Below are 6175 nucleotides of genomic sequence, written 5' to 3'. Positions count from 1 at the left end.
CCACCGCCCAGGGTAGTGCCCATGGGGAACATACAGACTGTTTTTGCATGGCTGCAACCCTTTTTCTATTTGGGCATTTAGAAAATACAGGCTTTACGAGGCATCAGGTTTCTCTGGGACTTGGCAGCAGGTCAGGAGAGTCACAGGGCTCTCGATGGCCTTTGCAGGTGTCTGAGTTTGGTAGCACTTACACGCCCAAGCCCATCTTGGAGAGTATCAAAGGGGCTAAGTTTTTTTTTTTTTTTTTCTCGAGCCTGCCTGTACGAGAACAACCAAATCCATCTCCTTCCCCTCCAAAACACAGAGTAATTTAAGAGATGCCAGTGGGAGGAACTAGTGAATTCTTCATTTTGGGTTGTTGCTATAGCAATGCGCTGAACATTTACACCACTGAGCTGAAGGGGAGCTCTGTTAGGTTGTTTATCCCCCTGTACGTTGGCCAGCCATCACAAAGCAATATCTCATCTGCTCACATGTAAAGAAAATAATCATGTTTGCTACCTGAAGAGTTTAAGATGTTTTAGAAAAAGCTGAAGAAGACTGATATGTTTGTTAGTGTTCTGCTTGCAGCAGCTGAGAACAGCCCATGGTGAATGTTAACAAAAATAATTTATATGTACTTTACTTTCATACACTGTATGCCAAAAAATGACAGACAGTAAGAGTTAATAATGTGGAAACTTCCAACTATGTCTGCACAGAGTTTCCACAAACCTGACTGACTTCTGTTGGGTTTAACTTGTGTTTCTTCCCCACTGAGGGAGCTCCGTTGATAGTTTGTGTTAATGATGTGATAGTTCCAAAACTAAGTGCACTTCTGTAGACAGTCTGAAAACAGTTAGTAATGGAAATTGTTTTACTTCCTTTAGGCTTTTCATCTTGCTGAAGACTTCTATACATAGGCATTACACATATGATGAAGTACTGTGGTACACTAAGTAGGTGCTACTAAGACTACTTGTTTTGCACTCCTGATATTTATTCAGAGAAGTATTTCACTCTGGCTTGTATTTTATTATAAAACTTGGTTGGAAAGTCAGTGGTGGAATGAGAAACAATGCAAAATATTTGAGAGACAGTAAAAATGAACTACAGTAGGAAGAGACTACTTCTATTAGATAATCAAAATAAAGAAGCACAGGAATCTCACTCCTAAAACAAAACAAAAAACAAAAACACTCAGCATGTTTCTTTCAGAATATACACCGGAACTTTGTTACATCTCTGTTGTGAAAATAAACTTAAATGAAAATAGTTGTTTCTGTGCAACAGTAAAAAATATATGTTACAAACTCCACCGCAGGCTGTTTATAGAGAAGCACATGGGCACAGGCCAGCTGGGGAAATGGTTGCCCATGGGCCAGCAGGACTCTGCCCTCCTCTTCCTTCCCGTGGGTCACAGCCCCCCTGTGCTCCAGTGCACCAAGCCAAGGAGGGCTGGGGCCACTGCTGAGCCCAGTCATGGGCTGAGCTGGTCATGGACCAGCAATCGCCAGGTGAAGCTGCAGCAGTGAGGCAGTTCCCTAAGCAGGCCAGGAAACTTAGGAGGCAAGACAAAATCTGGATGAGCAACGCAAAGGCAAGGCACAGACATACCTGCAAGAAACATGGGGAAGGGATGCTGACAGGCAACTGGGAGAGTAACTCTTCCTGTTAGCACAGCAAGAGCTGGCCACGGTCACGTTTCACGTATTGAACTAACCCAACGCATCCCTCCCAAGCAGAAACAACCCAGTGGAGACAAACTTTCTTGTTAGAGCACTCTGATAATGACTGGCTATGTAGAGGAGCATTTTTATGTATGGGAAATTGTCATCCAAGTGAGAAGCGTTTCAAAGATTAATAGCTGATTTTTGCTGATTGCCAGTTCCATTTGGCAGTCTCCCTACCTCCAGCTATTGCTTGATCACAAAGTCCTTCTTCCCACACTCCGAAATCTCACCAGCTCACAGAAGCAGTATGTTCCTCAACAAGTCTCCTCATTTTGATTATTTTTAATTGGCTTTCATTCTTTCCCACAACCTAATCCCCATTGCCTCCTCAGCAAGCTGTATCAAGGTAAAAAGGGGTTCCCCTTTCAAATTAATTCAGCTAGTACAAGTTCATGAAAACTGGAAGTACCCAAATCAATTTGGTATTAGATACAGTGTGTGGTTTGTCAACAACACTCAGACATGTATTTCCATCCCTCTGCATGCTGACCATAATCCTTGTGAAAGTACAGGAGTTCCAGTTCCTGTCCTGGAACAGTAACAACTTTAAAAAAAAAAAAAAGGCATCCATATCACTCTGGAAAATAAGAGAATAAGAAACTGTAAAGGACTGAGTGCTGTTTGGTTCAGAAAGCCTCTGCTGAATTATAGCTTATTGCAACATATCAACATATCCTCAGCCTGTACCATTTAGATGAAAACCCACTTGCTACTGCCTTTCTTCCATATATTCATTTTCAGTAATGACACATTACTATCCATTTATGTGTTCTTCTTCTCTTGAAAGAGAACTAATGGATTTCATAAGATCTGACTCAGATAAACACTTGTTGGAGAGTAAAAATTAAAAATCACCTGGTCTTCTGTTGCACCAGAACATCATCACGAAGGTTGCTTCATTTCCAATCTTCTATCTTTGTGTTCTTCACCGTCCCCATGGACAGGCAGGACCTCTCTAAACCTCTAATCCCACCTCTTACACCTCGCTCAGATTCTGCCTCTTAATTGCACTCAGAAGCAATGGCCTTTCAGTACACAAAAGGTGATGAAGCTGTTGCTTGTCTCCTATTGTCTCACTTTTCCTGAGTAACCTTCTTTGGTATGTTTATTTGTTATCTTGTCTTAGTCTCTGAATTAGCCACATGAATTTCCAGCTGGTTTTTGTTTACTTGGACAGCATTTTGCATACAGAAGTCTTTTTTATAACAAGGGTTTAGACAGTGTGAAAAGAAAAATATCTCGGTAAGAGGAAGCAAAATCAAGCATCTCTACCTGAGTGTCTCCAGCTGTTGTCAGTATAAGATTCCTAACTCCTTAGTTCCAAAGTATGAGATTTGGTAGAAATACTTAGCTTTCTTGTTCACATTTTGTAAACATGAATTAACATTTTCAGTGCCACGTTCACTATTAACTGCAGCTCTTGGCTGCAAGTAAATGGAGACGGATAATGCTCTGCAAATCCAGCTCAAACAGCTCAACACACCGAGTTACCAAGCACTGGCACCTCATTCATATTCAGGAGGCTTCAGGTGGGTGAAGAGACTAGCACTACTGCAACAACAACAACAAAGCAAAAATTGGAACACTTTTGTGCCAGCACCTCCCTCTCTGATTCCAGCATTCACTGGGAGCGAGGCTTCTTGTCGAGGACTGCTTATTCAAATATTTTTCTCCTATGGGATAATTAGCTCTGTAAATGCAGATCTGCCAAAGACTCATGCTGAGAGAGTATAGGTGCATGGGGAAGAATAATCTGAAGAGCATTTTCTGCACTTGATTGTTACAGGAACTCTTGACCCTTCAGTACAGCATATGAGAACACAGGTACACCACCACCATGTGCGTCTCCTGTGGAAGCGCTATACATACATACTGATATTGAACCAGAGCTTGGGTTTTGTTTTGAATCTGCTGCCAGTGTGATCTGCCACCTAAGATAAAGGCCGATTATTTATTTATTTACAAAAAGAGCACCCGGTACTGTACTATTCTCCTTTCTGTTTTAAAGAGGCCCTCTTCCACATGTAATCTTATCAGCTTTCATGCTAAAACTTAGTGATTTGGTCATTAATAAAGACAGTGAAAAAAAAAATAACCACCTGCCTGTGAGATATGAGTGATTTAACACTGTGTGTCTACATCAAGGCAAACTACACCTGGCTTTTGAGATGCCACAAACCCGACATGAAACTAGGCATAACACTGAAAAGAAAGTATAAATAAGAAATTATCCCACAGCCAAATCTCATGTTTTCAAATTTCTCCCCCTTCCATTTTCCTGACTGTTATTAGTCATATGTTGCTCATTTCATCTTTGGTTAGGTAACAAAAGCAAAAGGGAAAAGGAGAGGAGGAGGGATTTTTTAATATATTTTGTTATTTTTACATAAAGCAACATATTATGCCTCATTCTTGCTTTGCAGTCCTTGGCTTGCAAGAAAGATTTTCTTCAGAAGTGTCCTTCCTCATCTGCCACTACTGGCAAGGACTGAATATCAGTACCAAATGAAAACAAAACAAAACAAATAAACAAACACACAAAAAACCACACACAGATTCCTGACGCAGAAGTGTGACTTTGCATCACAAGTGTTTTTTCACAAATGCCAAACCCCTCTGGTACAAGAAACACATGGGAACCCTTACACTACAGAAGGACCACAACCACGCTACTGTACCTGTCTGCATGGTGGATTCCTCAGTTTCTTCACTTCTGTTTCATACCTTCCCTGTTCCTTTAACCTTCTGACCACAGAAGCCATTCTTCTTCCATCTGGCTGAAACTCCTGCCAAACACATCACCAGTTCCCAAACTGACATCTCATGCACTGTTCATTCAGCCTTCTTGCAGATATTTTCTTGTTATCCATAGCAAATTTCTTCAGAATCTGTTCAATCTAGTATTTATTAAATTAAGCTCTCACTGCAAATTAGGCAAACTAACCACTTGGCTGCATTAGGAGGAGGATGGCCAGCAGACTTAGGAAAACTGTCACCCCTTTCTGCTCAGCACTGGTGAGGCTGCCCTGGAATACTGCATCCAGCCCTACACATCACAGTTGGAACTGTGGAGAAACTAGAAAAGGTCCTACAGAGACCCACCGTGATGGGCAGGGGCCATGGGCATGTGCATTGCTGAGAATGGGCTAAGGATCACGTAGACCTACTTAAAGAGCAGCAGAAGGGTTATGGGGCCAACCTCTCCCTGATAGGTCCAGACACAGCAGGAAACAACTGTCACAAATTATTGCTTGAGAGGTTCAAATTCAGAAAACCTTTTTCAGTAGTAAAACAGAGCAGCACAAGAAAAGGTTATGCAGAAAGACATGTCTTTGTCGGAAGTTTTGAAGACCCGGTTAGATGTAGCCACAGCTTACTCAGCGTCGGCAGTAATCTTGGCTTTGAGTGGGAGGTTGCTCTAGATGACCTCCAGTATATCTATTTATGACCTGGGATTTGATTAAGATTTGCCGGTCTTAGCCAGCAGTCAGTTAGAAAGTTCATTTTCAGTTCCTAGAAATAGATAATGCTGTGAGCCACAAGGACCCTTGACACAGCTTCAGTGAAAGACTCTGCTTCAGCAGAATGAAACAGCGGAACAGAGAAGAAGCAAGGTAGAAAGAAATTCATGGAGTTACAAAACTTCTCAACACTTTCTGTCAGCTATTTGCTCTTATGTTTATTGTAGAAATGGAGATAAATTTATATTTTTATTATTTTCTTGGTTCCTTTTTCCAGTTCTCTTCAGTTTTTCTTTGTGACTTGTTTGCCTTTGGAAACAGATTGCCTAGCTCAGTTCCTGTTGAAGATATTAGGGTGATTAAATACTTTTTTTGTAGTGATTTAAGCTTTATTTTGTTTTGAGATCAGGCAAGCAAACACATTATGGTATAATTTATAAACAAGAGAAAAAGAAAATCTTTTAGAGAATGCGCACCTGGGTTTACTGATGACTGTAGTTCTCTGTCTCCATTAGCACAGGCTTATGCAACATATACCCTGGATTATTTGATGGAAACCAAGTATTACACTTCAGTCCTTCCTCTTAAATTTGCCAGTTTTTAATTGGATTTCAGCCCTGACATACAGCTTTAATCTTGATCTCACTGAAGTCAGAGGAAATTCAGTCACCAGGCAGAAATTGGGGACAAAATGAAGAGAATACAAGAAGCTAGATCAACACTGAAAGAGTAAATAGAGCTCAAACATGTTCAATACATTCTGTAGGTTACTATGCATAGTAAGTCACAGGCTGCCTCTGCATCCTTCCAATAGGACTCTATTGGAGAATGCTGCACAAGAGTAAACTGCTTCCCATAAGTAAGGGTTGTTTTCAAGCCCTGTGACAAAGTGTTCAGAGAATGGAAATACAGGCTTGGAGATTACCCGAGGTCTAGTGTACCAGCTAAAACAGCAATACTAAAGGACGTACACTCAACAACTTCCAAAGGTAAGTGAATGTG

The 6175-nt window shown here is 41.1% G+C and overlaps 1 long non-coding RNA gene across 1 annotated transcript; it reads right to left on the bottom strand.

Moving 5' to 3' along the window:
* Nucleotides 1-317: 317 nt before the first annotated feature.
* LOC308190828 lies at nucleotides 318-4869 on the bottom strand. Its single transcript, XR_013947511.1, has 3 exons — nucleotides 4657-4869; nucleotides 4391-4498; nucleotides 318-1596 (listed from the first exon to the last, which is right to left on the bottom strand). It is a non-coding gene; the product is annotated as an uncharacterized lncRNA (long non-coding RNA).
* Between the last annotated feature and the right edge of the window lie 1306 nt (nucleotides 4870-6175).

This window comes from Anser brachyrhynchus, assembly GCF_964034855.1.
Source record: "Anser brachyrhynchus genome assembly, chromosome: 2".
NCBI lineage: Eukaryota > Metazoa > Chordata > Aves > Anseriformes > Anatidae > Anser > Anser brachyrhynchus.
This window is presented reverse-complemented; position numbering and strand designations above follow the sequence as displayed.